Below are 24,053 nucleotides of genomic sequence, written 5' to 3'. Positions count from 1 at the left end.
GCCCCCTGTACCTTCCTATTACTACGGCTACCTCCAACTCCTTCAGAAGCAGTGGGGCTTCGCCTCTGAACCTGTGCCATCTGCAAAGACAAACACACAATACAACGTTTCTGCCATCAAGCCACACCCAAAGGTCAGCGTCTCAGCCCGTTTGTCAAAGGGGTTATATTTGATTGGAGCTGGTGACCGCACACTTCCGAAATCCGCATTTATAGTTGTGTCCTGTGAGTGGACAGACAGAAAGACAGCTGGATGCTACCTACCGTCTAGCTACGGTAGGTGGTGCATGTGGTTCATGTGGTTCAACCCAAAAATATTCTGAAAGTTTTGTGCTGCCCGAGTAGGTTCCTCGCCATCTTAGCTGCTGTACATCTAGCATTTCCCAGCATCTTGGCAGGAACTAGGATTGTCTTTGTGGCTCGGCCAAGTGTAGAAGATGACAGCACGTCACACAGTGCGACCAAAACAAAGATCTACACATGCAAGAGGCATTTCTCACTCAATACAAAACATGGATTTAATATCTTTCAGAATAGTCTCTGGTTTTTGTAACCACCTGCACATTTATAAGATACACTTTTTCCTGATTTCGAGAACAAAGTGTCGGCAAGTGCAGGTTAGTTGAAAAATACATGTAGGCGTTTTCCATCAGCCAGACCGTAACGCCGATTGGAGTCGTCACGTATTGGCGATACCCACCATGGCTACCCACCATAGCTACCAACATCCCTCCATCTACAGCGGGATGAGAGAGCTAGTTGACACTTCCTTTCAGGGTGTGTTTGATCATGAACCTCAGCCGATCAGTAGCTGCGCTGATTAATGGAACAATGACAACATTCGCTTGGATATCATCTTAAAGAATGGTTAAAGAATGGCCTTTCTAGGGAGTTTTTCCTAGCCACCGTGCTTCTACACCTGCATTGCTTGCTGTTTGGGGTTTTAGGCTGGGTTTCTGTACAGCACTTTGAGATATCAGCTGATGTACGAAGGGCTATATAAATACATTTGATTTGGTTCCTCCTCGGTGCTCAGCTCTAATGACTTGGAACAGAATGACAAGGAAAACCTTGGGTAAAGGCACCATTTTATCCCCTACCAATCCTGCTCTTCACATTACGCAACAAGCCTACTAATGTACAAACCTTCAAACTTCTGCTCAAATAAGCTACAGAATCACGAGGCATGGACCTATGCCACAGAACAATGTAACTACAACAATACAGGTCTGCAACCTAAGTGGTTAACGGGGCACACTAGTCTAGTCAGAAGGGAGAGAAAACCAATACATTTGGCACGCCAACACCGCAAAGGTTCAATCCTTTGGACGGTCCACAACCTCCTATATCATCTCATCATTCAACGTGCTTACAAGAAAACCTAATCACAACAAAGTTCCCGCTCCTTCTGCCTTGAGTTCACATTCCTCAGCGAAAGATATGAGTGAAATGTCAATTTGCAGGGTAATGATGCAGAGTTTCTCTCCTCCCTGGCCACAGAGCCATGCCTGTTTGGAGCACACAGACTCTTTCAATAGAGCATTAGCATGTGGCCTGCCAGGGGGAGAGGTAGGCGGGTGGGAGCGGGGTCTGGGGGAACAAAGCCCCTATAGTTGTCTCAAGCCAGGCTATGAGAGTTATGTAATATGACTGGCAGGGCCCACTTTCCTGTTCAGAGTGCTGCAGACTAATCCTATTGAAGAATAGGCCTACTTTGGAAAAGGGGAGGAGGGAGAGGGAGAGAAGAAAAAAAAAACACGCTGGTAATGAGGAGGCAAAACGGTGCAGGGAGAGCATTCACAGGAGAGACACCCTTTCATCTGCACTACCGTCCAACACAGCACAACTCCCAACCAGCAGATAACGCTGACAATAATATCAGCACCACCGAGGGCTGGGAGCAGGCTACACACAGAGAGACAGAGAGCGAGAGACAGAGAGCGAGAGACAGAGAGCGAGAGACAGAGAGCGAGAGACAGAGAGCGAGAGACAGAGAGCGAGAGACAGAGAGCGAGAGACAGAGAGCGAGAGACAGAGAGCGAGAGACAGAGAGCGAGAGACAGAGAGCGAGAGACAGAGAGCCAGAGACAGAGAGCCAGAGACAGAGAGCCAGAGACAGAGAGCCAGAGACAGAGAGCCAGAGACAGAGAGCCAGAGACAGAGAGCCAGAGACAGAGAGCCAGAGACAGAGAGCCAGAGACAGAGAGCCAGAGACAGAGAGCCAGAGACAGAGAGCCAGAGACAGAGAGCCAGAGACAGAGAGCCAGAGACAGAGAGCCAGAGACAGAGAGCCAGAGACAGAGAGCCAGAGACAGAGAGCCAGAGACAGAGAGCCAGAGACAGAGAGCCAGAGACAGAGAGCCAGAGACAGAGAGCCAGAGACAGAGAGCCAGAGACAGAGAGCCAGAGACAGAGAGCCAGAGACAGAGAGCCAGAGACAGAGAGCCAGAGACAGAGAGCCAGAGACAGAGAGCCAGAGACAGAGAGCCAGAGACAGAGAGCCAGAGACAGAGAGCCAGAGACAGAGAGCCAGAGACAGAGAGCCAGAGACAGAGAGCCAGAGACAGAGAGCCAGAGACAGAGAGCCAGAGACAGAGAGCCAGAGACAGAGAGCCAGAGACAGAGAGCCAGAGACAGAGAGCCAGAGACAGAGAGCCAGAGACAGAGAGCCAGAGACAGAGAGCCAGAGACAGAGAGCCAGAGACAGAGAGCCAGAGACAGAGAGCCAGAGACAGAGAGCCAGAGACAGAGAGCCAGAGACAGAGAGCCAGAGACAGAGAGCCAGAGACAGAGAGCCAGAGCCAGAGACAGAGAGCCAGAGACAGAGAGCCAGAGACAGAGAGCCAGAGACAGAGAGCCAGAGACAGAGAGCCAGAGACAGAGAGCCAGAGACAGAGAGCCAGAGACAGAGAGCCAGAGACAGAGAGCCAGAGACAGAGAGCCAGAGACAGAGAGCCAGAGACAGAGAGCCAGAGACAGAGAGCCAGAGACAGAGAGCCAGAGACAGAGAGCCAGAGACAGAGAGCCAGAGACAGAGAGCCAGAGACAGAGAGCCAGAGACAGAGAGCCAGAGACAGAGAGCCAGAGACAGAGAGCCAGAGACAGAGAGCCAGAGACAGAGAGCCAGAGACAGAGAGCCAGAGACAGAGAGCCAGAGACAGAGAGCCAGAGACAGAGAGCCAGAGACAGAGAGCCAGAGACAGAGAGCCAGAGACAGAGAGCCAGAGACAGAGAGCCAGAGACAGAGAGCCAGAGACAGAGAGCCAGAGACAGAGAGCCAGAGACAGAGAGCCAGAGACAGAGAGCCAGAGACAGAGAGCCAGAGACAGAGAGCCAGAGACAGAGAGCCAGAGACAGAGAGCCAGAGACAGAGAGCCAGAGACAGAGAGCCAGAGACAGAGAGCCAGAGACAGAGAGCCAGAGACAGAGAGACAGAGACAGAGAGCCAGAGACAGAGAGCCAGAGACAGAGAGCCAGAGACAGAGAGCCAGAGACAGAGAGCCAGAGACAGAGAGCCAGAGACAGAGAGCCAGAGACAGAGAGCCAGAGACAGAGAGCCAGAGACAGAGAGCCAGAGACAGAGAGCCAGAGACAGAGAGCCAGAGACAGAGAGACAGAGAGCCAGAGACAGAGAGACAGAGAGCCAGAGAGCCAGAGACAGAGAGCCAGAGACAGAGAGCCAGAGACAGAGAGCCAGAGAGATAGAAAGGAAGAGTGGAGAGAGCAAGAGACAGGGAGTGGCAAAGAGCAAAAGAGAGGAGAGAGAGGCAACAGAGCTTGAAACAGAGGGAGAGAGAGGTACACCGTAACCTACGTCTGTTTCTGCTAACCATTGGCAAAGTGGAGGATGTAGAGCAGTTAAAAATAAAAATCTGATTCTGATTTACTCTACTGGTGCCTGGAAACCATGTGACTGGCATCACGAGGAGAGGTGGGGGTGGGGGGGGGGAGAAACAGTACTGGCAGCATAATGAGCTTTTTTGATCAGTTTCCTTGGTTTCCACTGACAGTAAGCAGATCCGGAATTTCAGGAGGTAAACATCACCAGCTCCCGTTGCACAGAGCGTCTGGCTAAAGAGAAGGCTACAGAAGGAATAGGAGAACAAAATGAGAGTAGGGAGAGAACGAGAGGGGAGATCGATTGTACAGCGCCCATTCTGAAAGTCTCTCTGTGTGCCGTGGGGAAAAGGCGGCCGTCTCTTCAGAGGCGTGGGCTGCCACTACTTACTGATCGAGCAGAACGGTCACATGAGTCGCATGCAGGAGAGGGACACTTCATTAGTGACACTGAGCTCTACGGGAGCGGTGACCTACTTTCCAAACCAAGTTGCTCGCCACACAAACAACCATGCACACACAAGCCCACACCAGCTAAAACACAGAACCCCTTTAACAAAGGGACAGGAAGGCAGGGCCTGGGCCTGCACTAAGCCCTGCTCTTAAAATACACATTCCAGTTGAGAGTGCAGGGCTTTAAAGCTGCCAGCTGGTACTAGCACTGCTCCTGTCTGGCCCTCTCCCACTCTCTCTCTCCTACTCTCTCTCTCATAGCTTGAAATGATAAGTCTATAGCCACACACACAGACCGGTACGCAGTTCCACAGCAAACCCTCTCTATGATGCCATAGGAGTGTCCTTTATTTAGCATCTGAGACAGTTTGGAGAAATCTGACAAGTCAAAACAACAAGACTGCTGGAGTACAGGAATACAGGCCTTAGAAAACAACCCCCTTTCTGTAAACAACGTTTCAAAACATTATACAGCGTGTTCAAACCTTCAGTACGTCGTGACAAACACAGGGACCAAGAAACAGAGATGGCTCCAGAAACAACGTGGAGAGAATGTAGCAATACATACCGATTCCATGGCTGTCTGCGGATGGGTGACGTTAAAATCCTGCTTTAAAAAGGGCTGCAGTAGGGAAATCCAAAGAATCCTACAAAACAAAAGAAAACCGAAGGATTAGTTACGGAGCTGTTAGTTGGCGTTCAACATTCCTAATGAGATCTGGTGTAGGGAGTCATCTTCCCCACTCAGGTTGTCCTATTCCCCCAACACAGTATCTTAGTGCAACCTTTCAAAGGTCAAAGCCCCACACCATGCCAGCCTCTCCTACCCCTGTAGACAGCCCCTCACAACCACCCCCCCAGCCACAGCCCCTCATTCCCCCCCAGCCACAGCCAACCCTAACCCTAGCTTTGTCCCAACTGAGGGCAGGGGTTTATCAGGATTTGAAAGATAGAGGGGCTTTTCAAAGGCCTTCAGTTGTGCCACATCGGTTACATTCCTGTGTCGCTGTCACCTAGCCCCTCGCTCACATTTGTTCCATGGCAGTTGTTCAAATAACATTGAGAGTGTCCACTAGCACAAATGGTGATAACAAGTTGGCTCAAGAGGACCACACACCCCCGCAGTTAGGCTCAGGGGTATTGTGGGAAAGTATATGTCTAAGGATAGAGAATAACATGCTTTCAGTCTTAGAGGGCGTTATTAACCAAGAGTTTGTTATTTTCAGAAATTACTGAAATAAATACAAAAAAGGCGTTTGCTTGTATCTTGCCCACTTTCCTTCTGAACAGGTGCAAAGCTTACCGAATCTGTCAGACTGACATTATTCTTGTGTGCGAGGCCATGAAAGCAAAATCGCATTCCACTAGTAGAGATGTTAACGGTTAAAATCGGTTAGCCACAGAAAATATATTCCACCGGTCTACAGGATAATTTGCATAATTTAGCGGAATTAAATTGCAGCGTGTATTTTCGGTAGTCGTCATGCATCTTATTTATCACACGCGCAAAGCATACAGAGTAGAGGTCGACCAACTATGATTTGTCAACGGCGATAACGATTATTGGAGGACAAAAATACCGATTAATCGGCCGATTTATATAAAATAAAAATGTTTTTATATATATATATATATTACACACACATTTTTGTAATAATGACAATAGCAACAATACTGAATGAACAATGAACACTTTTATTTTAACTTAATATAATACATAAATACACACACACAGAGCTCTGAAGTGACAATGATACTGAAGAGTCTGCTTAGGAGACAAATACTCTCAACTGTTTGAATAAAAATAGAGTTTAAGTTACCTGTGATGAATGTTGAAAACAAAAACTGTCATTTCTATATGCAGGAAATCCTATTTTAATAATGGGCATGGTAAGAATTGACGACCAAAGTGCGAGTCATAATTCACATGACACCTAGCAAAATCTGAAAAGCGGTTCCTTCATTTATTCCATAGGATATTTTTAGATTCACTTAAAATAAGGTCTGTGTTTCGTGTAGGCTTACACCACCGTGCCAATTTTATAACTGTGTAGATATCCATAGGACAAGGTAACTCTGATCAATATTGGCTAAATATAAGCGAAGATCATTTTTTTTGTAGTGGATTTATGAAAATATGTTGACAAACGTTACCTTATCCTAGTGAGATTTACACGGGTATCAAAACATCGAGGCGGTTTAAGCCTGCACGAAACACAGACCTTATTTGAAGTAGATCAAGACATTCTCTATGGAAGACATGAACGGTAAAATAACGAAGGAACCCATTTCAAGTTCAGCCGCAAGTTATTACAGGAATTATAACGCGTCGACTATTTCTCTCTAAACCATATTTTTTTTATTTTTTTTTATTTTACCGTTATTTTACCAGGTAAGTTGACTGAGAACACGTTCTCATTTGCAGCAACGACCTGGGGAATAGTTACAGGGGAGAGGAGGGGGATGAATGAGCCAATTGTAAAGTGGGGATTATTAGGTGACCATGATGGTTTGAGGGCCAGATTGGGAATTTAGCCAGGACACCGGGGTTAACACCCCTACTCTTACGATAAGTGCCATGGGATCTTTAATGACCTCAGAGAGTCAGGACACCCGTTTAACGTCCCATCCGAAAGACGGCACCCTACACATACCTTTGACTAAGCCGGAAACTATCACCTCGAAAACAAAACGTTTATTCCGTTCCGTATTTTATCTAACGGGTGGCAACCATGAGCGGAATAGCCTATCAACTGTCAGACAGAGCAAGAGCAGCTCCTCAAAAAGCTAGTACTGGAGTGCTCTTATAAGCATAGTCATTGCACAACAAATAACAGTTCTAAGTGCAATCACATGTCAAAAAAAATTATAATTAGAAATGTTTTGATGGCCGCGATTAAAAACAGCTAGTATTTGTATTTCTCAATTCGGAATTAAAGCGCGCCTCCGAATCGTCATTTGAGTGCATAGGCTATAGTCAAAGGTAGGCAGGCTATCAGCGTGTCACCCACCAATTTGCAATGTGAGCGTGAGGCTGCATAATTGTTTGAAACCTCAACATTTTACTTCAAATGAGAAACGTCTTACATTGCTTCAAAGTAGCCTCGCCAAAATCCCACCATAGAAACATGGAGGCAATTATTTTATAAAGACTTCCTGCTGTCATTAACCAGCATTTCTCTGCTGTTCTATTGGTTTTCATATCAACTTTCTTTCATTGTCGAGAAACCAAAGGACCAATCCTAGTCATATTAACAACCCATCCTAGATGTTATTAGATTCCCCCTCTAAGTTTCTAACTGAGATTTTCATCTGTCACTCTCATTATCTCACATTTTCAGCTCGGCTGGCATTAGGTGCTCTGTTGAGAAAAGAGGTCGACCGATTAATCGGAATGGCCGATTAATTAGGGCCGATTTCAAGTTTTCATAACAATCGGAAATCGGTATTTTTGGACACTGATTTGGCCGATTTTTAAAATATATAGGGCCTCCCGGGTGGCGCAGTGGTCTAGAGCACTGCATCGCAGTGCTAGCTGCGCCACCAGAGTCTCTGGGTTCGCGCCCAGGCTCTGTCGCAGCCGGCCGCGACCGGGAGGTGCGTGGGGCGACGCACAATTGGGCTAGCGTCGTCCGGGTTAGGGAGGGTTTGGCCGGTAGGGATATTCTTGTCTCATAGCGCTCCAGCGACTCCTGTGGCGGGCCGGGCGCAGTGCGCGCTAACCAAGGGGGCCAGGTGCACGGTGTTTCCCCCGACACATTGGTGCGGCTGGCCTCCGGGTTGGAGGCGCGCTGTGTTAAGAAGCAGTGCGGCTTGGTTGGGTTGTGTTTCGGAGGACGCGTGGCTTTCGACCTTCGTCTCTCCCGAGCCTGCACGGGAGTTGTAGCGATGAGACAAGATAGTAATTACTAGCGATTTGATACCACAAAAATTGGGGAGAAAAGGAGATAAAAATTATTTTAAAAAATAAAATAAAAAATATATATTTTTTTTTTACACCTTTATTTAACTAGGCACGTCAGTTTAAGAACACATTCTTATTTTCAATGACGGCCTAGGAACGGTGGGTTAACTTCCTTGGTCAGGGGCAGAACGACAGATTTTTACCTTGTCAGTGCAAGGATTCCATCGTGCGCGCTAATAGCGTTTCAAACGTCACTCGCTCTGAGACTTGAAGTAGTTGTTCCCCCCACAGTTAACTAGTCCAATGCTCTAACCACCTGCCTCATTGCACTCCATGAGGAGCCTGCCTGTTAAGCAAATGCAGTAAGAAGCTAAGGTAAGTTGCTAGCTTGCATTAAACTTATCTTATAAAAAACAATCAATCAATCATAATCACTAGTTAAACTAGTAATAGCATCAACCATGTGTAGTTATCTAGCGTGTCCTGCGTTGCATATAATCGATGTGGTGCGCATTCGCGGAAAAAGGACTGTCGTTGCTCCAACTTGTACCTAACCATAAACATCAATGCCTTTCTTAAAATCAATACACAGAAGTATATATTTTTTAAACCTGCATATTTAGCTAAAAGAAATCCAGGTTAGCATGCAATATTAACCAGGTGAAATTGTGTCACTTCTCTTGCGTTCATTGCACGCAGTCAGGGTATATGCAACAGTTTGGGCAGCCTGGCTCGTTGCGAACTAATTTGCCAGAAATTTACGTAGTTATGACATAACATTGAAGGTTGTACAATGTAACAGCAATAGGATAACGGATTCCACCCGTTAGATAAAATACGGAACTGTTCTGTATTTCACTGAAATGATAAACGTTTTGTTTTCGAAATGATAGTTTCCGGATTGGACCATATTAATGACCTAAGGCTCGTATATCTGTGTGTTATGTTATAATTAAGTCTATGATTTGATAGAGCAGTCTGACTGAGCGATGGTACGCAGCAGCAGGCTCGTAAGCATTCATTCAAACAGCACTTTCGTGCGTTTTGCCAGCAGCTCTTCACTGTGCTTCAAGCATTGCGCTGTTTATGACTTCAAGCCTATCAACTCCTGAGATTAGGCTGCTGTAACCGATGTGAAATGGCTAGCTAGTTAGCGGGGTGCGCGCTAATAGCGTTTCAAACGTCACTCGCTCTGAGACTTGAAGTAGTTGTTCCCCTTGCTCTGCATGGGCCACGGCTTTTGTGGAGCGATGGGTAACGCTGCTTCGAGGGTGGCTGTTGTCGATGTGTTCCTAGTTCGAGCCCAGGTAGGAGCGAGGAGAGGGACGGAAGCTATACTGTTACACTGGCAATACTAAAGTGCCTATGACTATTGGATGTTCTTAAAGGTATATGGAATACATATGGTAGAGAGAGAAATAGTCCTATAAATACTATATTAAAACCTTTTCTCAATAGGGGGTGCTGTTTTCACTTTGTAAAAATTTCGTTCCCAAATTAAACTGCCTCGTACTCAATTCTTGCTCGTACAATATGCATATTATTATTACTATTGGATAGAAAACACTCTAGTTTCTAAAACCGTTTGAATTATATCTGTGAGTAAAACAGAACTCAAGTTGGAGCAATTTTCCTGTGAGGAAGTGAGAAATCTGAAATCAGGCAGCCTGTTCCGAGGTCAGGTTTATTAATTTGCATGTCTTCTATTGGTCGAGATGCACTGCATACGCCTTCCCCTAGATGTCAGCAAATAGTGAGAATTGGAATGGAGTTGCTAGGCAGATCTGAGGCCATATAAATGGGCTTGGAACATGTGGTGCAGTCTTTTCACCATTCGCCATGACGCAAGACAGACCTCAGGATTGCGTTCTGGGAAGCTCCCGTTATAGGCCTTAGATATATCCGGCTCTGATTTTATTCGATATAGGTGTTAAAGACATCATAATGTTGTTATTTTAAACCGAGTTATATCAGTTTATATCAGTATATTGCGATTTTCGGATATTTCTTAGTGCTGCGTTATAGTGAGTTGGACACGTATTCGCCACATGGTTAATGTTAACTGCTAATTCCAAAGTTGAAGGCGACAATCTACAACCGAGCAACGATTCCTCTGGACAACTTGCCCAAAATTCTGATGGGAGCTCATCAAAAAGTAAGAAGTATTTATGATGTTAATTCATTGTTCTGTTGAAAAATGTTGACCTACTATTCCGCCATTAATTTCGGTGCGGTCTCGCTTTAACGCATGCTGTATGTCGTAGTAACGTTAATTTTAAAAATCTAACACAGCGGTTGCATTAAGAACTAATGTATCTTTCATTTGCTGTCCAACCTGTATTTTTTAGTCGAGTTTATGATTAGTTATTGATTAGATTAGGGGCCTCTCCCAAGATTTCTCCCGACATATTGTTGGCAGCTTGGCTAATATTCTCATTGTATAACCACGATTTGTGCCGCTAAATATGCACATTTTCGAACAAACTCTATATGAATTGTGTAATATGATGTTATAGGACTGTCATCTGAAGAAGTTTGAGAAGGTTAGTGAAAAAATGTATATCTTTTGCTGGTTTATTCGTTATCGCTATTGTTGGCTTGAATCAATGCTATTGTGTGGTTGGCTATTGTAGTAAGCTAATATAATGCTATATTGTGTTTTCACTTTAAAACACTTAAAACATTTGAAATATTGGCTGGATTCACAAGATCTTGTTCTTTCATTTGCTGTACGCTGTGTATTTTTCATAAATGTTTTATGATGAGTATTTAGGTCATTCACGTTGCTCTCTGTAGTTATTCTAGTTACTTTGGTGAGAGTTGTGATGGTGGCTGCAATGTAAAACTATGATTTATACCTGAAATATGCACATTTTTCTAACAAAACATATGCTATACAATAAATATGTTATCAGACTGTCATCTGAAGAAGTTGTTTCTTGGTTAGTGACTATTTATATCTTTATTTGGTCTAAATTGTGATAGCAATGCAGGAAAAAAATGGGAGAAAACAAAGTTGTGTCTTTTGCTATCGTGGTTAGCTAATAGAAATACATATTGTGGCCTGCTGGAGGTCATTTTGCAGGGCTCTGGCAGTGCACCTCCTTGCACAAAGGCGGAGGTAGCGGTCCTGCTGCTGGGTTGTTGCCCTCCTACGGCCTCCTCCACGTCTCCTGGTGTACTGGCCCGTCTCCTGGTAGCGCCTCCATGCTCTGGACATTACGCTGACAGACACAGCAAGCCTTTTTGCCACAGCTCGCATTGATGTGCCATCCTGGATGAACTGCACTACCTGAGCCACGTGTGTGGGTTGTAGACTCCGTCTCATGCTACCACTAGAGTGAGAGCACCGCCAGCATTCAAAAGTGACTAAAACATCCGCCAGGAAGCATAGGAACTGAGAAGTGGTCTGTGGTCACCACCTGCAGAATCACTCCTTTTTGGGGGGTGTCTTGCTAATTTCCTATAATTTCCACCTTTTGTCTATTCCATTTGCACAACAGCATGTGAAATTTATTGTCAATCAGTGTTGCTTCCTAAGTGGACAGTTTGATTTCACAGAAGTGTGATTGACTTGGAGTTACATTATGTTGTTTAAGTGTTCCCTTTATTTCTTTGAGCAGTGTGTATATATGTATATATATATATATATATATATATATATATATATATATATATTTATTTCATTTATTTATTAAATCGGCCGATTAATCGGTATCGGCTTTTTTGGTCCTCCAATAATCGGTATCTGTATCGAAAAATCACAATCGGTCGACCTCTAGTTTAGAACAGTGTTTTCAGCTCGGCTGGCATTAGGTGCTCTGTTTAGAACATTGTTTCCCCACGAATGGCATTTTGGCAAATGTTTGAAAATTATGTTTCATTAGCGGCTTCATTACAGGAATTGCATGTTCAAAAATATAGCCTTTTTTTGAACTAAGATGGTAGGCTTCTACTGTTGCATGTTTTCATTAAACTCTTAACGAAAAATGTCAGTTCCTTGTATGCAGGCATAGCAATTTCTGTAGGTCACGTCATTTTACTGTTTGGGAAAAATGTAACTGTTTGTTGACCGGTTAATGAGGGTTGGTTAGTCGGCAGCAACATTTACCGAACTGTGCATCTCTAGCCATTAGAGATAGCAATAGTCATAGATTAAGAAAATATATGTTACATCTGCAAAACATTTTATGTCTGTCAATCTTAGCAGCTAGAAATGGGACAGCAAGAATCTCAAGTTAACATACCGACTGAAGTGGATGACACTAGAGCCCAGGCCAGGCCATGCCAAGGGCTGGAGGTGCCAGGACAAAACAGGAAGTTAGGCAAGATTAAGGGGCCAGGCTTCACTGGGATGGACAGGGGGGGGGGGATGGTGACGTGTCTGTTAAAATCAGAAGCCTGTTGGTTCTCACAGCAGGAATACATGGATTGGACTAATCCAGAATGGAGAGCAGAGCACTCCCTCTTAAATGGGGCTTGAATACAGGCTTGTAATCTTACTAAGAAAATCCCCTGACCGCACAGTGACAAAGCACACTCACTTTAAGCCGGGCCATGCTAAAACACACAAGACATCACTCATGGGTAACACAGATCAGTCTCTGGCAGGGTAAGCTCTTGGTTGGGTAGACTATGGACATCTGAGGATATCATGCCAGGGTTAAATTCAACTTGAATGTGAAATGTTGTATTTAGAATCCTTACGGAGCTTTAAATTCTGATTGAAATAAAATAAAAACATAAGTGATAACGCCAAACTCACTGATCTCCCTTTGTGCACCTACGATCAAATGAGCGAGACATGTTTCCTTTGTCACTTATACGAGCCCCTACTACTAGCAAACACACTGCACATTAAAACTCCATTAATCTGTCTGTGGAGGATATCTCTCCCTCTAGGGTTGGCCGGAGGTTTTCCACCACTCGTAGGGTGCACACTATGTTGACCTTAAAAGGGAAACTTTGAGCCTGAGAAGCCAAGCTCCGGCGCTTTGCCACAGCTCTTAGGGAGCTGGTTATATTCCTCTTGAAAGAGGATGCTTCCACAATTATTCATACACCGGGAGGGATTACCAAAGACAGGACTTCAGTTTCACCACAGGCCATGGGCCAGGCTCTGCAGACTTCATGCCAACATAGTTGAGACTGTTTAAGCTACCAGTCATTGCAAGGCGCCCAAGCCTGCACTTTTCAAACATCTCAAGCAGGATGACTCGGCCAATAACACATGGCTCCTACCTTGTGGTAATGTGGTGGCCCCCTCATGCCCTCAGGGCAGGCACAAGACTCAACGAGAAGTGACAGCTACGTCTGTAGGCAGGGGGAGGGGAGACCAGGTATTTTAAGAACGCCAAAACAAGTTCATCCCGTGTCAGTATGTCAGTATTTGAGGCTTCCTGTAAGTGTGTTTGCCCTGGCCATAGCGAGGCAGAAGCACACAAATGCTCTTGTGCAAATATCCATAGTCCCGCCTGCCAGGGGCAGCTGGGCAGGATGTGACATAAGTTTGGAGCTTCGGCTCATATGAACACGGCAGAGACAGACTACTGTTTTTTTTTTAAAGCACACCAATGAGGTAATTTACTACCTGCTGACATTGAGCTGGACTAGAAGTCACACGTTCACACACATAGGCAGGGCAGGGAGCTGCCAGTCAGTCCAATGTGTCCAGCAATTGTACATTTATGACTGGGGAAGTAGTAAAGTCTAACAGGACGAAACTGGACATTTAATCCCTGCCACATGGGGGACAGACTGCTGGGAGCAACAACACACCACCATAGGCCATTCACAGTCAAACCCAGAAATCTTAGTTACTTAGACTTAAATTAAGGTTTGCTAGGCATGTGGGGAGCCTGGGCTATTTCTGGCCCATATGAAGAGCCTCTTTGCAGGGGGTAGTGAGGCTTGAGTGAGGCCTGTCTGCAGAGAGAGGAAGGGAAACGCTTAAGTTAGTGTCTTCTCCTCATTTTCTTTCCCTTTTGGTTCTTTGCAGTAGCTCTGGGCCCCTCCAGGGTCTCACACCAAAGATGGCGCTGCAGCTCTGGGCCCCTCCAGGGTCTCACACCAAAGAGTGTTGTGTGTTTGGCCTACAGTGGCCCTCCAGGCGCCACGCCTCCAGTTACTACTCCAATTTATTTCTGTGTGTTAATAGACATGTTTAGCAGGGTTCTCTGGTGAATGAGACCGGTTCCCCAAAACCAGCCGTGTTTACACGACTTGTGTTGAGCCACACTGGGGGGGCCACAATGCTCATTTGTAACGGCTGCATCTATCCTGGCTAATTAGGTTTGACTCAGCACGATGGGAGATTGAGAAGGCAGGCGACACATGAGTAAAAACTGCTGATTGAGGCACAAAACCTGGCACAAAAGCTTCAGAAAAATCCAGAGATACTAATCAGCACGGCTTTTAGGTGAGCCTACCAGAAAGACCAGGCTTAAAGAGCACAGTCAGCACACAGACCGACATGGGCCAACTAGCTTCACATCCAAACACACTGCAGGACACAGGCCTACAAGTACTAGCTAGCTATCTCTCCTTCTGGCTAACATCCCTGTTGTGCCCATACAGGGGTTAGGTTTTATGATATGGCCAAATTGATGAGAAGAAATACGAGTAAAACAGGATATAGGAGTTGACCTGAACATGCAAAAGGCCAGAGGTGAGATTTCAAGCTTCCTCCATCCTGACAGTAAGCAGGGGCAGCTCAGGACAAAGGAAGTGTTCTTTTCGCATGTTTGGCTATTTGAAGTGAATATACTAACACCATCGTTTAAAACAAATCCCTACTAGATGTGTGGTATTTCAACATCAACAGGGGAAATCCAAACACTGGACTTTGTTCATGAGGAGTGGTGTGCACACAAGTGCATGAGAAGGCAAGTCATACTTCTGACAAGTTTGAGACCCTGGCCAGTCTCTGTAGACTCTAGTCCAGCTTTGAATCCCAACGCCCAGGGTTTGAGATCCAAGAATCTCCTTGGAGTTGGGAGGGCAGTCACGGCCAATCCTAGGACCTAGCCTCAACAACAGACCATGGCTGCCAGAGCTGCTCTGCTACAAACATACCACACTGTGTCCAGATAACTGCCTGAGGGAACACACACAACAACAACTGCTAACACTCAGACCCACGATCACACACACAAAACAATTCCACATGCCATAGATCCGTAGCTATTTAATGAGTATATTTCCGGAGATTAGCCCACAACATGTTGTAATGGTGATAGGGCTGAAAACACCGACTGTGTCTGCAGGAGAGGGGGGGGGGGGACATACTGGACACAATAGTTTATACACATGCTATTCTGAAGCCCAAAGCTCAAAGCAAAGACTGGAAAATGTGGAAGAGAGAGCCGAGCTACTGAGAGACACAGAGCGAAGGGAGGAGAGTGAGAGGTCAGCCCCATTTGAGCTTTAGTAATATGGCTGGGGGGAGGGTAAAGTGAGTGGAGCTCTAAAAACAACTGGCTGGACTGTGTTGCTTCAGCCCGGGCTGCCACTGCGTGTCTGCAGCATGGCCCGTGGCTTGTGCGAACATGCAGGCCTATGTGGGGCACCAGTGCATTGTGGGATTACAGAGGAGACGGGTGGTCTAATGGTCGCCTGAGGGCAGGCACAGCCATCCTTTATCGTGCCTCTTTTCTGTCGCGCCCCCCCCCCCCCCCCCCCATCTATTCTGCTCCCCAGAGCATCGGATTACAGGAAGCGCCACCATTTTCACAATCTGGTCAGCTCCATTTATCTGGGAAATCTGGACAATGAGGCAGACCCCTCCATCCCCCCCTTCTCTCAATGTGTCCCTGGGATACAGAGCACCTCTCCAGTCCTCTCTGGCTGCCCTATCAGAGAACACATCTGACGTAGCTGACAGCAGCCTGGGACTGGGACACTAGCTCCGACCTTTATGTCTGAACACTGAACATGCATCACAGAGCAGACACGGACACAGGGGGACAGGGAGAGTCTGCACTGCTCACCTACAGAGCAGCATGCACAGACAGCATTTCCCTCGGCTCCATTTTTTTGTAGGCAGGGCACCAAGCTACTCAGAGTAGCATTGTTATTCAGCACTTGTTTGTAGAGTGAATTTTTTCAAATCTGTCCCAAAATACAAATATTACTAAATAGAATACAGGAATAATAGACCTACTGTTGTGAACTATTCTTGAAAGCAATATGTTAACCAAGTTACCCAAATAGCTGGAGTGTTGGGTACCAGGGAAGAATATTACAAATTTCCAGTAGTCTCTAAACAGCAGGAGTGCTGTAAACCCAAACATAAGCTGAAAACAATGAAACTAAATGGTAATTCAGGTTTCAGTTATTTAGATCAGTTGTGTTTATTCCGTCAACGATTCACTAGACCAAAAACACAACTAGCTCTTACAGTTTCACTTCAGAATTAGACGTTCAGCCATGTTTCTCAAACGTCAAATTTAGAAGTTGATGCAAACGTCAAATTTCAAAGTGTAAGGTTAAGTTTAGACATTAACTTAGATTTAAGGTTAGGCATTAACTCCGAATGATTAAGTTCATGCATTAACTCCGAATGGTTAAGGGTTAAGGTTTGGAATAGACTTTAAACAAAAATCTCAATAACTTTCTATCGCTGGATTCGAATTTGCTAACTTTGGATTCAGAGGCAGATGCTTAAATTCATCCGCCATACCAATCCACAACAACCTAGCAAAACCTACTTGAAGGTAACAGCGCTCATGGCTGCCCCGGGGTCCGGTTTACTTGTAATCTCCCGACACCCTCAGACATGGATGGACGTCGAATACTGACTTGTATCACATGTGACCTGGCTGCAAAAACATGTAGGAGTTCCAAGCAATTCAAAACATGATAAATAATTAGTATAGCAAGAGTATAGTGTGTGTGTGTGTGTGTGTGTGTGTGTGTGTGTGAGAGAGAGAGAGAAATGACTAAATTGTGTGTTGGCAGCCTGCTATTCTAGAGGCCTTAATATAAATATATACATTTTGCACACAGCACCGTTTTTTGGCTTCTATTTTTTTATGCGGTGGGACCGTGGCATGGAACCAGTTGACTTTAGGCTCCCACCGAATGTGCATCTAGCATTTGGGCCCACGTCTGACGGACAACTTTTTTCTCCACATGATTATTCAGAAAGTATTTCACACCTGGACTTTTTCCACATTTTGTTGTGTTACAGCCTGAATTTAAAAAGGATATTGTTTGTCACTGGTCTACACACACACAATACCCCATAACGACAAAGTGGAATTGTTTGTAGAAATGTTTACAAATTCATTTAAAATGAAAGGCTGAAATGTCTTAATAAGTTTTCAACCCCTTTGTTATGGCAAGTCTAAAGTTCAGGAGTAAAACATAAGTTGCGTGAAATAATAGTGTTTAACATGATTTTTGAATGACTACCATATCTCTGTACCCCGCACATACAGATAATTGTAAGGTTCCTCAGGTCGAGCAGAGAATGTGAAACACAGATTCAACCAAATAAAAATCAAATTTTATTTGACACATACATTTGTTTAGCAGATGTTGTTGCAGGTGTAGCGAAATGCTTGTGTTTCTAGCTCAGTGTAGTAATATCTAACCAGTCATATTTATCAACACACAATCTAAAGGAAAGGAATTAAGAATATATAAATATTTGGACGAGCAATGTCAGAGGGGCATAGACTAAAATACAGTAGAATAGGACAGAATACAGTATATACATATGATATAATGCAAAATATGTCAACATTATTAAAGTGACTAGTGTTCCAATTATTAAAATGGCTAGTGATTTCAAGTCTATGTAAATAGGGCAGCAGCCTCTAATGTGCTAGTGATGGCTATTTAACAGTCTGATGGCCTTGAGATTGAAAAACAGCTTCTGTCTCTTGGTCCCAGCTTTGAAGCATAAAGACCAGGGGAAGTTTTCAATGCATTGCAAAGAAGGGCACATATTGGTAGATGGGTAAACATATAATAAAAGCAGACATTGAATATCTCTTTGAGCATGGTGAAGTTATTCATTACACTTTGAATGGTGTATCAATACACTCAGTCACTACAAAGATACAGGCGTCCTTCCTAAATCAGTTGGCGTAAAGGAAGGAAACCGCTCAGGGATTTCACCATGAGGCCAATGGTGACTCGAAAACAGTTAGATTTTAATGGCTGTGATAGGAGAAAACTGGAGATGGACCATCAACATTGTAGTTACTCCACAATATTAACCTAAATGACAGAGTTTGCAATACGACACTAATGTAGAACTGCAAAAAATGTGGCAAAGACATTAGCGTTATGTTCTGAATACAAATCATTATGTTTGTGGCAAAACCAGCACACCACTTAGTACCACTCTTTATATTTTCAAGCATGGTGGCGAACGCATCATGTTATGAGTATGCTGGTCATCGGCAAGGAAGTTTAAGATAAAATAATAAATTATGGAATAGAGCTAAGCACAGACAAAATCAGAGAAAACCTAGTTCAGTCTGGTTTCCAGCAGACACTGGGAGACAAAAATGACCCTTTCAGCAGGACAATAACCTAAAGCACAAGGCCAAATATACACTGGAGTTGCTTACCAAGACAACACTGAATGTTCCTGTGTGGCCTAACTACAGTTTAGACTAATATCTATTGCAAGAATTGAAAATGGCTGTCTAGCTAGGCTAGACAATTGCAATGCTCTACTTTCCGGCTATCCGGATAAAGCACTAAATAAACTTCAGTTAGTGCTAAATGCGGCTGCTAGAATCCTGACTAGAACCAAAAAATTTGATCATATTACTCCAGTGCTAGCCTCCCTATACTGGCTTCCTGTTAAGGCAAGGGCTGATTTCAAGGTTTTACTGCTAACCTACAAAGCATTATATGGGCTTGCTCCTACCTATCTTTCCGATTTGGTCCTGCCGTACATACCTACACGTACGCTACGGTCACAAGACGCAGGCCTCCTAATTGTCCCTAGAATTTCTGCCTCTAACCCTATTACAGGGGCTGAGTCACTGGCTTACTGGTGCTCTTCCATGCCGTCCCTAGGAGGAGTGCGTCACTTTGTGGGTTGAGTCACTGACGTGATCTTCCTGTCTGGGTTGGCATCCCCCCTTTGGTTGTGCCGTGGCGGAGATCTTTGTGGGCTATACTCGGCCTTGTCTCAGGATGTTAAGTTGGTGGTTGAAGTTATCCCTCTAGTGGTGTGGGGGCTGTGCTTTGGCAAAGTGGGTGGGGTTATATCCTTCCTGTTTGGCCCTGTCCGGGGGTATCATCGGATGGGGCCACAGTGTCTCCTGACCCCTCCTGTCTCAGCCTCTAGTATTTATGCTGCAGTAGTTTATGTGTCGGGGGGCTAGGGTCAGTTTGTTATATCTGGGGTACTTCTCCTGTCTTATCCGGTGTTTTTTAAGTATGGTCTCTCTAATACTCTCTTTCTCTCTTTCTTTCGGAGGACCTGAGCCCTAGGACCATGCCTCAGGACTACCTGGCATGATGACTCCTTGCTGTCCCCAGTCCACCTGGCCGTGCTGCTGCTCCAGTTTCAACTGTTCTGCCTGCGGCTATGGAACCCTGACCTGTTCACCGGACGTGCTACCTGTCCCAGACCTGCTGTTTTCAACTCTCTAGAGACAGCAGGAGTGGTAGAGATACTCTTAATGATCGGCTATGAAAAGCCAACTGACATTTACTCCTGAGGTGCTGACTTGCTGCACCCTCGACAACTCCTGTGATTATTATTATTTGACCATGCTGGTCATTTATGAACATTTGAACATCTTGGCCATGTTCTGTTATAATCTCCACCCGGCACAGCCAGAAGAGGACTGGCCCACCCCTCATAGCCTGGTTCCTCTCTATGTTTCTTCCTAGGTTTTGGCCTTTCTAGGGAGTTTTTCCTAGCCACCGTGCTTCAACACCTGCATTGCTTGCTGGTTGGGGTTTTAGGCTGGGTTTCTGTACAGCACTTTGAGATATCAGCTGATGTAAGAAGAGCTTTATAAATAAATTTGATTTGATTTAGCTATTAACAACAACCAACGTGAATGTTGTTTATAATGATGTGGAAATATTCTACATTCCAGGTGTGCAAAGCTCTTAGACTTACTTAGAAAAACTCACAGCTGTAAATCACTGCTTAAGGTGATAACATGTATTGACTAATGGTGTGAATACTGAGGTAAATGTGATATTTCTGTTTTTTTTATTTTTTTTATTGAGCCAAAAAAATTAAAAGCATGTTTTCACTTTGTCATTATTTAAACAAACAAAAATATTTAACTAGGCAAGTCAGTTAAGAACAAATTCTTATTTACAATGACGGCCTACCCCAGCCAAACCCAGACAACGCTGGGCCAATTGTGCACCACCCTATGGGACTCCCAATCACGGTCGGATGCGATTCAGCCTGGATTCGAACCAGGGACTGTAGTGATGCCTCTTGTACTGAGATGCAGTACCTTAGACCGCTGCGCCACACAGAAGCCCATTATGGTATATTTATTTAATCCATTCTGAATTCAGGCTGTAAAAAAATGTGGAATAAGTCAAGGGGTATGAATATTTTCTTCAGGCGCTGTCCATGCAAAAATTGGTGCCCACTCGGCTCGCAAATTACATTTAGAGGTGCTAAGTACTCTCGTCCAGCACGCTATTGGAGTGTTTGAGCCCTTACAGAACGCTTTATTTCTGGAGTTCATACGCAGGGTGCAAACCTTCATATACACTCATAATACACACAAAATGTCTAAAGTGCCTAATGTAACAAAGCATCTTCAGCAAAATAACTGGTAAAACATGTAGCCTAAACTAACATTGCTGAATACTGTAAAAATGTACGTAAAAGCATAGCCTCCATCTACCCTCTTTGACGAGACATAGACACTTACTATTGAGACAGGGGTCGCGTTAGAGTTCAGAAATCAGCATTTTCAAAAAGCAGACCGTCAAAAAAGTGTTTGAAACCATTTCAACTTGCGTTTTATATTGAAAGTCAGTGTTTTTTTGCTGACCAGGGGCGTGCAACTATAGTTTTCTACAGAAAATACATTAGTGCAGCACATTCAGAAAACAGCTTCATTTTCATCAGATGACAACAGAAGTGCAACGCTATTTGGCCAGCAGCCACACAAGTTAATGAGCATACAATGAAAAATCAAGGTCTTTTCTGCAAAAACTACACATGGTCATCATATTTCTAAATGTTTATCATAGTAAAAAATGCAGCCAGCTATATTTGTTAATGTTTTGTTTGAAGTTAGTCTTGCATTTTACCAGAGAAAAGTATGTTTCACTGAGAAATTAACAGGAGAAAAAGGTAGCTACACATCAGTCAGAGCGCTGTCTGCTGATAGAATGCCCCTTCCTGAATTCTCAGAGTGGAGAAGTGCAACTGAAGCACAAAACTTGTCTGATACCGAGAAGAAATTACAATAAGAAGCATTTTACATCTGCGTTTACAAAACATGTTATTGCATGTTATTTTCCACCTTATCCAATATCTCACCCCGTCCGCCTCTAAAAGTCCCCACAATAACTTACAGCTCTGAACAACAGCAGCAGCTCAATATGACAGACACCAGAGTCCAGTGGCAGCCTGATATATTTGAAGCATCAAGTATCAGCATGCTTATTTTAATATCTTACTGAGGCAAATTAGATTCAGCCATCCTATCGGTCCTCTACATTGGAGAGGAACCTGACACTGCCACCTGAGAGAGAGGGGAGTAGAGGGATGTGTGCTGCGTGTGAGACCTGCACACTGCCCTTCTTCAAAAGAAATCTACATTATTGATCAGGCTGGCTTCTGCAGGGACCACGCTAAACCTCCTCAGCTCCAGCGCAGGCAGGCGAGACTGCAGAGAAGCAGTCAGCCAGGCAAGCAGGCAGGGGGACTGAGAACAGAGCCAGGCAGGCAGCACCACAGGCCCTTTCACACTGCAGGAACACAACACCACAGGCACAAACACACCTTGCTGTTTGCACTGATGTGCACATCGATGTACATGTTTTGTATTCTAAAGACTGCAGTGAAACGGGAAATTACCTAAAATTTAATGATTATTCTTGAACAATAACATATGGCCTATCGGCCTTTGATAGGTTCTTAGCAGAATAGAAAATGTTCAACAAGGTACTTAGCCCTATTTCATTGTGTAGCCTAAGTTTTAGTTCTGAACATGATAATGATGACAGAGCTTAACTACTGCAACAACAACAAAAAAGATATTAGCATATGGAAAAGATAAGCTGGTGCCTTCAACTAGACCCCCATAACAGGCATTCCCGCTAAATGTCCATTGCACTTCGACCACAGTTCAGACATATGGACCTCTGGAATCTTCAGAGGAATCCAATTCAACACGATTTTGAACCTCCCCAAAACAAGCGAGTCCATTAAAATGCAAATATCCATCTGAAAGGTTGTGCATTTTTACCCCAGGTCCACATAGAGAAGGCTTCTAACATGACCAGGGTAGGTTAAGGATAGAGGGTCCTTCTGTCTAATACTACTGAAAGAATTATAGTCCTACGACTCATGGTAAGGAAGATAGCTAGGTGGGGCAACCACATCCCCTCTGCATTGTAATTAAGTCGCACTGGATTCGTTTATTTTTTACCTTTATTTAACGAGGCAAGTCAGTTAAGAACAAATTCTTATTTATAATGACGTCCTACCGGGGAACAGTAGGTTAAACTGCCTTGTTCAGGGGCAGAACAGCAGAATTTTACTTTGTCAACTCGGGGATTCGATCAAGCAACCTTTCGGTTACTGGCCCAACGCTCTACCCACTAGGCTCCCAAGAGCGTCTGCTAAATGACTAGAATATAAATGTATACAGGATGAGGAACAATTATGAAAGGAAGATAGGCAGAGTGATGCAACCAGATAGTGAGGGGAAGATAGTGGTAGAATTTTTTTTTTTAAAGGATGAAATTAAGCGATTTGATCAAATGAAGGAAGAAAGCGAGGGAGGAGAGAGGGTTGAATTGAGAATCAGCACAACTCCTGACACAGTTACCAGTGCTTGTTTGTTCAGCACAGCCACCATCCACACTGGCCTCACACACTCCATGGCAAAACACCCAACATTCTGCTGTTGTCAAGGTAACCGTTTCCCGTACAGCGAAACCCACATTCCAAGGAATTCAAACACTCACTGGCCCGAATCTAAAACGTGTGCTTAAACGTATGTGCTTTCTCCTGGATAGTTTCTGCTTCCTCTTTAAAGAAATAAGAAAACCCTTCACAGAATTCAAGAGGAAACATGAGTATGATAAACGGAGTGAGTTTTGTGGACGAGGAGGTCGATAGGAAATCAAACCTCACCTCGGGGGGACAGACACATCCCTGGTCTCCTGTTGATACTGTGTTCGGAAATAACAGACAATAACACTGCCATTTCAAAATGGCCCCTATTTAAACCATAAAGACTTTCTAAATGTCAGGCAGGCAGCAGACATGCACACACATCTACACTACCATGGCTGAGTGCTTATTTGTGACTGACTAGCTCACAGACACAATGGGAGGGGTTGATGCACCCCCCCCCCCCCCCCCCCCTGGCTGTCTACCACATACACATGCCCTAGTGCAACAGCAGAGGTGGATTGAGGGTCAGTCAAAGAACACACATTACCCCTCCCCATCTTCAGCTCACTAACCATCACATTTGAGAAGAACCAAAAAGGAGACCTCAGAAATTTCACAAAAAAATGTAAACCAACCACATAGTATTTCCTAATCTAAAACAGAGCAGCACATTTCACAGTACCAAATCCAACCCCATCTCATTCTACAGCCCATCATCGCCATCACCATGGTGATGTGTACATTGATATTACATCTACCCTCCTCTGCAGAAGCA

The 24,053-nt window shown here is 44.6% G+C and overlaps 1 protein-coding gene across 3 annotated transcripts in view; it reads right to left on the bottom strand.

Annotated features, from left to right (window-relative positions):
• The window catches only part of LOC129834374 (ankyrin repeat domain-containing protein 11-like), a 145,994-nt gene that overhangs the window by 106,462 nt on the left and 15,479 nt on the right, over positions 1 to 24,053 (bottom strand). For all 3 annotated transcript variants that reach the window (XM_055899293.1, XM_055899295.1, XM_055899294.1), the window contains exon 2: positions 4,858 to 4,936. The gene's annotated coding sequence lies outside the window, so the exon portion shown is untranslated. The remainder of the gene's footprint in view (positions 1 to 4,857; positions 4,937 to 24,053) is intronic.

The sequence above is a fragment of the Salvelinus fontinalis genome, chromosome 35 (genome assembly GCF_029448725.1).
Source record: "Salvelinus fontinalis isolate EN_2023a chromosome 35, ASM2944872v1, whole genome shotgun sequence".
NCBI lineage: Eukaryota > Metazoa > Chordata > Actinopteri > Salmoniformes > Salmonidae > Salvelinus > Salvelinus fontinalis.
Note: the sequence above shows the minus strand (reverse complement) of the source record. Positions and strands in the feature narration are given on the sequence as shown.